We start from the raw sequence: 11,030 nt of genomic DNA on the forward strand, positions 1-11,030 counted from the left end.
CTAACTGGGTCGACATTTTCTTGTTTTTCCGAAAGTGATCGTTGAGACATATAATTAGCGCATCATTTGCAAGACTTGTCTTGATCTTGACATGGAACTTCCCCACAATGTCGCAATACAACTTCCTTTACTGATCAAAAGTGTTGATCAACCGCAGTAAAAATCACTTTTTTAACTACATCTTTTCATCAATTTTCACTATATACTATTTTCTAGTTATAGTAGCATCAATCTCTTTCTAATTAAAATTTAAAGTAATTATCTCACATGAGGTTTGTCATAATCACGAATACTCTTTTTTCGTTTGAAAAATTACAAATACTCTCTTCAAATGAAGAATAATATGTGGTCCTAGATGGAGAGATGGACATTATAATTAACTACTATACCCTTGCTGAAATTTTTTAAAAAATAAAAAATATTTTAAAATACGTAAAAAAAAAAAAAAGCAATAAGGTGGGTGAAATAAATAATCCATAGGGATTATTAATTAGTCCATAAAAATATTTTTAAAAAATTCTAAAAAAATATATAAAATTATTTTGGCTGATTCATTACAAAAATTGGATGAAAACATTAAGGAAGTTAATAGAATGAGCTCATTGTTAGATGAAGCGTTTGACATATATAATTTCTTAAATAATTAAGAGATATTTATAATTATATCAAATTTAAGAAAAAAAAATTACTGTAATTTACCTTAAAACTTTTTCGGTAACAAACGTCAAAATTGGAACTAGTCATAGATGTGCTTTTGCTTCATGCAAACATTCTCAAAAGACCACGAAACGTGATGGATAGATGAGAGAGATCAAAACAAGTACATTTTATTGTATCATAAATGATATTGTTCCAGGGTTTATCTTATGAACTATCGACGTAGATAATGCTAAAGCATGGAGTAGAATTCCTTCATAATTAGTATTATGCTAGCTATATAGAATTATAGGTAACTTACAGTCGATTCTGACATTTGGTGTAATAATATAAACATCTTTTCGTTATTTGAAAAATTACAAATGCCCTCCTATTTTGATGTTTGTCTGCCAACAAATCTATTAGAGTGGGCTTCGTTAAGTTTTCATTCAATTTTCGCAGTGAACTGACAAAAATATCCTTTTAGATTATGAATTATAATTTTATATATTTTTTAAAATTTTCTAAAATATTTTCATGGACTATTATGTCATATGGATCATACTTTATCCACCATCAATTTTTTTATATTTTTTTTAAAAACAATAAAGTTAAAGTAATAATTTTCACTTTAACATCTAGGGATTATATATTTATTTTTTATTTCGGGGGAGTATTCGTAAATTTTAAAAAATAATGAAGTATTTATAATTATTATGTCAAATCTCAAGGGAGGTAACTTTGATCTATCCCAGAATTAATTCAATAATGTGGAAACTATAAGCTTAACATATTTAATTAGGTTAAATGCAACATGTCTCCTTGTGAAACCAATAAATGGGAAAAAAATAAATAAATAAAACCCTAAATACTAATAATAAAAGAAAATGCAATACAATCGTATAAAGTTTTAACGAAAAAGCAACGCAACCCCCTGACGTGGGAGGTAGTACTGAACATTGTTTTAAAAAGTTGAGGCGATCACGTTTTACGTACTTAAGGGACTTGGGTCTCTTACCTGTTAGCATTACACAGGGAGTAAAATGCAATTAATTTTATTATAATTACTGCGATGTTTTTCAAAAAATATGTGGTACGTATATGTATACATATTTGCAGTAGCAAGCAATTATTAAAAACAATGATTGAGTTAGCTATAGATATGATTAAATTATGATAAGAGTAGCCGTTGAAAGGAAAAGCAACAACAAAGATCTGAAAATATAATCTACATAATGATTATATGGATAGGGAAATCCCAAAGGGGGGGAAGAAGGCAAAGGAAAAGGCAAAAGGGGGCACTAAATGTGTCTTTCCAAGGTTTAATATTTCTCTAAAGTGACCATTATGTACATACTTTTCTAAGGCAATCCAACTTTCTCATTAAGACAACCTTCTATACTTCAAACTTTTGCTCATCACTACTATTATATGTATGTATGTATATATATATATATATTGCTTTTGTGTGTGTGACAAAAGGGGTGGGGGTGGGGGGTGGGGTGGGTAAGAGGGTATATGAAAAAAGCTTATGGGGGTAATTGGCATGGAGACAAAGTTTCCACACAATGATCTTTTGCAGTCTTTCTTTAGGAAAAGAAAAGGTGGAAATGGCTCTTTTAAATATGGTCACAATCTAATGCTTACATAAAGCTTTTTTCTTTTCTTTCTATTGATAAGTGATTTTTGCATGAAAGTAAGGGAAGCTAATTGCCTCGGATCTTGAACTCTCTCTCTCTCTCTCTCTCTCTCTCTCTCTCTCCTCTCTCTCTCTCTCTCTCTCTCTCTCTCTCTCTCTCTCTCATATATATATATAGTTCGAATCTCTCTCTCTCTCTTTCTCTCTTTCTCTCTCACACACACAAACACACACACAATGATGAACGCCTTGGATCCCTCAAATCAAATCATCAGATTCACATTATTGCTATGGATTTTTAAAGATAAAAGTTAAAAGCAAAAGAGAAAAAAAGAATTTGTTAGATACCTCATGTATCTGGATAGGTAGAGCTGATGACTCAGTCAAAAAGAGGGATTAGAACACATAAAAAGGCATCAGGAATGAATGTATTTTGTGGGATTTTTGGATATTGTTTCATGATGCTGTTCCCAATGATTGTTTGGTCATTTTTGTTCACAGGAGGACGAGAAAGAGAGAGAGAGAGAGAGAGAGAGAGAGAGAGAGAATGAATGCTTGCATGCATGTGCACCCCATACCAAGACACACACACACATACATATATATATATATATATCATCCCATGCAAAAAAAGAAAAAGAAGGAAAACTTAAAGTAGAAAATTTATGGAAGAGAGGAAAAGGAAAATATATATGTATATATATATATATATAATAACAACTAAGGTTTGTAAAAATTAAATTAAAACGATATCATTATGTACAACTTTTGCTGGAGAAGATACTTATTACATATGTTGTAATAAGGCAAAATTATATATTTTTCCTCTTAATTATAACTTTTGGGGTAGTGTTATAAGGGCATTTAAGTTTCGATATGTCAAGTTTACTCTATTATTTATTTTTTTTTTAATTTTATGTAATTTTAATTCTTTGACCACTAAAAAAGTTTCTAATTTGGTCGGAACTTGATCGTGTATGGCTTACATGAGAAAATTATAATTTTATGTTCTATAATTTATTTTATTTGTGTTTTTGATTCTATTATTTTTCAACTTAATAGATTTAGTTCTACAAGTTCAAAAAAGTTGCAATTAACGTCCCATTGACCATTTTCATTTGGGACGTATATTACAACTTTTTTGGACTTGTGAGACTATATATAATGAGTCGTAAAATAATAGAATCAAATCACAAATAAAATAAATTATGGGACGTAAATTACAATTTTTCTGGCTCACATGATTAAAAATTAGGGGTTTTGTCATTTTGAAAAATTCGTGTCTTCTTGCACACGAGGATTAAAATGACTACTCATCAAATTTATAGGACTAATATTTTCACCACCTCTTTAATTTATAGGACCAGATCCAAAAGAATAGGATTTAGATAGTTGGTAAAATTTCAAATATGTTTTCAATTTTAGTCCCACGGGATCGGGTAATAATATCTAGTCCTCATGAACAAAAGCAAGTACTGAAATCGCACAAAAATAAAAGCATGATGGAGTATACGTGCCATGTTAATATTTTGAATTTTCGAAAATTGCCATATTCTATACTTGAGATGCACAATAGGTTGAGTTTGGCTAATTCAACTTAAGACCAGATTGAATCAATAAAAAAATATATTAGTTCGATCTAGGTCCACTTGGGATCCGGCTGGTCTTGAGCCAATCCCAAGAATGAATACCTAGGACCAACCTAGCCCAATGGGCCAAGACCAACTGCTTCTAGGCCGGGTTTGTTGGGTCTTTTTTTAAAGTTCCTTATATATATATATATATATGAAACTATTGTTTTTTATACATAAATTTTTGTATAATTTTACTTATTTTTAAAGACAATTATAAATTTAAGTAATTATTTATAAAAAAATCTCAATATAATAAAAAAAAACAATAAACAAGCACATTTGGACTTGATGTGGGCCTAGTCTGGGCTTGGTGCGAGCCTCAACTGGATCGGTCCATGGGCTGGGTCTGGGTTTAAAATGGACCCAAGTAAGACCTACTTAGAGATCTAGGACCGCCGAAGGCCGACCATAAACAGTAGTGGACCGAATCTAAACTAGACATTGTGACACGCAATTTCTGTGTGCATATGATAACTAATCTTTCACATTTTAAAATATATTATATAAGAGTAAAATACATAAACCAATATATTATATTTTTCAGGAAAAAAAAAAGAACGAAAAGAAAAGAAAAAAAATAATTTATCGGTTAATATGAGATTTGAAAAGTTGAATAAGTTAGTCATATTATTAGTTAAAGATCATTTTTTACTTTACAAAAGATTGATGCAGCAGTGTCCTTAAAAGCCATTTGTGAGTATTGAAGCCCTTTCTTTTTCATGTAGTATAGAGTATAGATAATCATTACTAATTCAATTTAAGTCTTCAAACAATAATAAATTATAATTTTAATTCTTTTCCGTTAAGTGCCCGTTAAAATGGACAACGGAAAAAATTAGCCTACAGAAACACGACCGAATTGAAAATACGGTTAGGTGTGTTCTCCTCAGTACTATGTTGCAGTATTATTTTTCTGTTATCTCCACTGTCAATACCAACTGCTAATACATTAATGTAATAAACTAAATATAATAATGTAACAAACTCTTGACCCTCTAACCTTTGCTACTCAGGAAAGACGAACTCATGGCTGCTTCTTGCTTTTTTCCCCTTCAACAATTGTTGTTCTTGGCGATTTTTTGCAAAACGAAGAAGAAATCCTGTTGTTTTCTTGGAGATCTAGTTTATTGCATCATTGTACTTTTCACAGTTAGGAATGCACTAATGTAATTTGCATTTGGTGTCGACAATGAAGATCAAGAAAACAACATTACAACACGGAGTCGAGGAGAGCACGTTCGGACCATGTTCTCGCGTTTCCCTCAACTAATTTTTTCCATCCACTTTTGATGCAGGTCGTACAATTCGGGTCGAGTTTCTGAATCTGGTACCCTGAGATCAGGTCGCTGAATCCTTCTTCAAGCTTTCTATTAGTGGATGTTGAGAACAGAACACAAGTTAGACTTGCTGAGTAGCCCCCAGCTAAGGCCCTACGATGCTTAAGTTAGAAAAGTAGGGTCGAAAGCGATAAGTGGAGAGCTAGTGAGATCGAAAAATGTGATAAATGCACTTGCATGAAATTCATAAATACAGGTATTTATAGCGTACGGTATCGCATGGTAAGGTGCCATGTGGCATCATCTGGGCGTCATGGTGTCAGGTGATCCAACGGCTGTTAAAACGGGCGTCCGTAGGTTCGGATCAGGCCCGACCCAACCCGCACCTTTATGTGCAAATCTTATACTTTACTACAAATTCCTTTAAAAAACATGGGCAGGTCTTTTGGAAATTACCCTCATCAACTTTAGCAGACACTTAACAGAAAAGATTAATTTCATAAATAAAATAACAATTTAGGGATAAAATTATAACTCGTCATTTGGGGACCGAAATCAAATAAGTGATATTATTTATGGACGAAAAATATAATTCTACCTCATTAACTTATATATATATATATATATATATATAGGACAAAAGAATGCAATTTTGTCGTTGTTAGGAACACAAATAATCCTTACACTAACTATTCTCAATCCTTAAAAAGTTAGATAATTAAAGTTAATATTTGGCAATTATCTTTTATGAAAAAGGAGGTCAATTCATGGTTGATTGGGTATTCAAAATATAGCCTTTGGATGAGATGTCTAGTGCTCTTCTTGCATGTGTAAAATGTATGCATACTTGGTACGATGATTTTGTCTGCCAACCCACTAATGAGCAATTAATAAAGATAATTATTATATAATTCGTACAATTAATTACTTTGAGCCATTACCCACTAATTATGATTAATGAGAGATTAGTTTAGGGGTTAAAAGTTTGTTGTCTGGAGAGCACATTACATATCTACATGGGGCCGTAAAAATCAATTAAAATATACATTTCTCCCAGCAAATTTATTGCATTACTAGAAGAAAATACGACTTTGTTTCATGCACTATAAGAAATAATTAGAATAGTCCACTACATTGAAACACGACTACACTAAACTGTACAAAGAAACAGAGCAATCATGGAGTTGAGCTCTTTGCTGATCTCATCAACTACGACTGTCACTTCAACTAATACCGGGGTGTTAAAATTTAAATTTTCATGACATTCATTTGTTTGATTGATTGTAATAGATAATATTAATTTATTATATTTTTTTAATTTATAATATTGAAAATATATTTTTTTTGGTAATGTATTAAACACTGCATCAAAAATATTAATCATCGAGAACTAGTTAACGAGTAATTAATAAATCAGAAAAAATGAGTGAGCAAGAAAAAAATCATCAGCATTTGACAATCTATAATCAATTAATAAATTATTATTTAGGTAATATCTGTCGGCATCGACGCACAAGAGACAATCAGAAATTACAATCGATGTATATAATCTATCTATCTATATTATTGTTGTACTAAGAAAATACAACAAGGGATCTGAATATTTTATAGTAAGTATTCAAGATCTTTACTATACCAAATGCTCCGAATATGTTCTTAAATGTGGAGTAAATCTTACAAAACGACAAGCATTAAAGACAGGCCGAAAAGGGATCCGACAATAGCTCTACAGCACTCAAGTCAGCGAGAATTCAAGATCTCTGAGAGAAAGAGCGTAAAGAGTGGGAGTAGCAAAAGTTGTATCTGATACAGGAGAGCAAATGTTTATAGATACTGATAGATTGTACAATTTCACGTGTACTCTATCTCTAAAATATGATCAACGGAATGTAGTGGATTGTACATATCCAGTTCTGAATAGTGACAGGCTTTGGTCCATGGCGACAAGATGATACTTTTGTTAGGGAATGATAACTATCGTTTTCACTAACTACGAAGGTCCCCGGATACCTTAGATAATCAAACAGATTAAATGAGGAAACAGACTCAACCATAAGGTCTTCAAAATACCCTTTTAAAGGTCTCTTGACACACGTGGGTAATATCTTCCAATCTGTGAAGGTCTCTAATGTGTCTAGTATATATTCCTACATCAGAAGTTCCTCCCCTTATCAACTTACAAGAGTGTGGCAGTTGTTAAGTAAGTATAACATGACCTTCAAGTGCTGGAAGTACTTTAGAGTCTCATAGGTCTTGAAATACCTTGGGACTTAGAATAAATCTTAACTTCTTATCAAAGTGACATAAAGCCTAACAACTACTGCAGTTCAGTCGGATTGTGGCCAATAAGAGATGACGTGCCTGTTTCAATTCCTGCACTTATCATAGTAAGCTTTAAATAGCACAACTTAACTGTAAAGCAACCTGTCCTCTTTTCCTCCAACATTCATGTTCTTCTCTGAAGGTTTTCTTTCTATCCCACACATATTTTTGTTCCAAAAAATTCTCTAGGTTCATGATTCTCTTTCCTTCTGCCATTATGCGGAGAGGACTCTGAGTGATTTCCCTCTTAGACTTAGATCTGATCTTGAGGAAATTGCCTCTGTTCTTGCTAAGGAAAATACGGCTTCAGTTGTTGTGGTTCAAGAACCCCAAGTTCTTAGTACGAGAATGTAGATCTATTTCATAAGTAAACCATAAGTTCTGATTGTGTCTGTTTGGGTAGTTCCACTACTTTAACTGCTTCTAATCTTCGGGCCATTAAATCTTGTTCCTTTATTCCAAATGACTATAAATCTTCTAAGGTTGCCTCTACACCCCTTGGTAGAAGAGAACCTCATGAACCTAGGTGTCTGTGGGCTTTTGTTGTGATGTAAAGCAGTAAAACAATTTACATAAGAAGTTTACAGAACAAAATAGTGCTGTAGAGAATAAATTTTACTTATAATTCAATATTACAGTTGGAAAGAAATCATCTAGAACAGATTCCAAAACCACCAATGTAATTGACTTTTGGTCACCTATTCTACCAACCACCTATCTATTGGCAGCATTATACCTGGAACAAGTCCTGAGAAAGCGAGGTCTCCCCCTCCCGCTCCTATAAAAGGAGTTAGTTATATAGACATTCCATTTTAGGACATGGTGCAGACGGCGGGAGAGGAATCCGTTGGCTTTATGGGAGGAGACAGGTCTAGAAGTCGAGCAGGTAGCCACTCGGATGGGTACCGCGGCAATAGGCTGACCCGAGCCTCGCATCACCTCTTTGAGGCGCCTAGAGGATTCGGCAGGACGTTTCCCTATTGATTAGCTCCAAGCAAGGATTCCCCAAAAGCCCGATTGAGGAGGCATTAACAAGATGAGGCTGTCAGGACTTCCCTTATTACGCTCCATGAGGAGGTTCTTGAATATCACGATTTCTGCATAAAACACCAAAACATGAATTACAAACGTCCCATAATATCAAGCTATAACATCAAAAGGACAACAAAATATACCCAATGGTGTCTCTAAGGGAACCTCCCAAGGACTTGAACAAAAATGGAAAAAGAGTCTCTCATCCACCAACCCCTTACAATCATAAGAATTGGTGTTTAACCTTTCAAGGAAGGCCTATTCATCACTTCTACTTTGGGTGGAAAATCTCTCAACTGAGGCGAGGTTTACTAGCAATCTATGGGGGAAATCCTACCAAATTGGAGGCACAACAAAAAAATAATTCACCTTCAAGTTCTTGGGGGTGCTGGGTGCAAGAAGGAAGCGCATCCCATTGCGAGGGTAGAAGTGAAAAAGACCTGGCTCTAACTTTTTAAACAAAAAATTTTCGTTGGAAAGGTAAATTTCATGATATCTTAAGACAATGGTGAAACCAACCATCAAGCGGAACGAGTTGAGAGGAAGCTAGTTTAAGGGGACACCAAAACTATGTGTTGTTAGAATAGGTAACTGAAAAGTCAATTAGAATGGTGGTTTTAAATTAGCAATCTTTAATAGTGTAATATTAACATGATGCATATAGTAAGTGTTTATCTTTGGCACCATGCGTCTGTTATGCTTATGAATACGTTGAATTGCTTTAACGTCATAACAAATGCCAACACACAGTTGAATAACCCTTGTAGTTAGGTTGTGCGTTGGATGACAGCTACAAAACCAACTTCTGATGGTTGACTTGAAACATTCCTAGTTGAAAACCTTGAGACAAAGCATCGAGAGTTCAATTGATACTTGCAGTAAATATTGTATTCATTGGATGAGTGTAGTTTTAATCAACAGTAGATGTAGATTATCCGTACAATTTTAGTAGACTAATTGACAAGGTTTTTTGCTGACTGAATTGACTCGCAGGTTGTCAATCGGGCCAAGTGAAAATCAATTGATTTCCAATCAATTGAATCCATGCTTGATTAGGCCCATGATACTTAATAGAATAATTAAAAACAAGTACTAATCAATTAATCCAATTAATTGATTTTACAAGCCCAAATTAATTTTTAATTAATTCGTCACAAGCATTTGTGCGTGACTTTTAGGTTCACTACTTAGCTAGATTTGGATTTGTATCATATGCAAGTTAATTAATTGGCCACAATGGTAAGCCGCCTAGCATGTGGTCCATAATACTAAAGAATAAGTAAATTTACATGAACTGTAAGTTACGATGTCTATGCAAATACAGTCATTTTATCAAGTCAATCTCTCGATCAAAGTTTAGGACATGGAATCGCAATAGCTTCCCATCTATGTCAATTGCATATATCTACTCTACACTTTATACTTCTCATTTATCAACATAGGAAACCACTTTCTTATATGATCAATGACAGTGGGCACGAATTTTTTAGAACGCAATATAGAGAACATAAGAATTCTCGTCATCACATGATAAGCGACGGATCCTATCTTAAAACTCACCAATCTACATGTATGCTCTGACTGTGTCTGAAATATTGCTTTTTGATAACTATTGGAGAAACCATAGCTGTGTCAGTCACAATCAAATCATAGCAATCCTATGCATAAGGCTACTAGGGACCCTCTAGTAAAGAACTACTTAATGCACTATCATAACAAAGGAGTATCAAATCGTACCGCTCCGTCCCTCAAGGCTTCCATATGACATCTCTTATAAGTTAGTTCAGTAAACTTGATAACTCTTTCAAGCATCAACTGAAGTTCCAAACGTCATACGTCTCTGTCTATCAAACTCAACAATCATCATATGAACACATCACTTATTGAAAACCTCTAAGTAATCATGGTTGACGCTTTGCCTCAACCGATTCATCAACATAAAACATTTTAGACTGCACCATAGAGGTTTGTTTCATGGTCCCCATCATATGTGCGAGCCACCACCATAGCATAATGATCGAAGGACTACATTTATACTGTGGCGTGCTATTATCTAGATGATGACCACACTGGATAAGCGTTGGTTACACAGGACAATATATTATTAATTTATTTATGTTATTTTTTTTAAAATATTAAATAACAAAAGTAATATAAAAAATTGTGTATAAAAGTTAAATAAAAAATATAAATAGTATTTTACTATTTAGTACAGTATGGTAAATCAACACTAAAATAAAAAATAGAATCAACTAATAAATTTTTATTAAAAAAAAAAGAGTTTTTAATTTTATTTGGTTAGCGCAGTTGACCAAATTGTGAACGCCCATATTGCTTCTTTCGGCTAGTGCAATATTTTTAAAAAAGTCATTGATAAAGTCTAATAATATTATATTTGATATCTTACATATATAACTTGCTAAAAATTTGTAGACAAAATTTAATGGTACGTAGTTTAAAAATTCCATATAAATTATATCTTTTCTGTAC

The sequence above is a fragment of the Sesamum indicum genome, linkage group LG4 (genome assembly GCF_026168435.1).
Source record: "Sesamum indicum cultivar Baizhima isolate 11 linkage group LG4, ASM2616843v1, whole genome shotgun sequence".
In the NCBI taxonomy this organism is placed as follows: Eukaryota; Viridiplantae; Streptophyta; class Magnoliopsida; order Lamiales; family Pedaliaceae; genus Sesamum; species Sesamum indicum.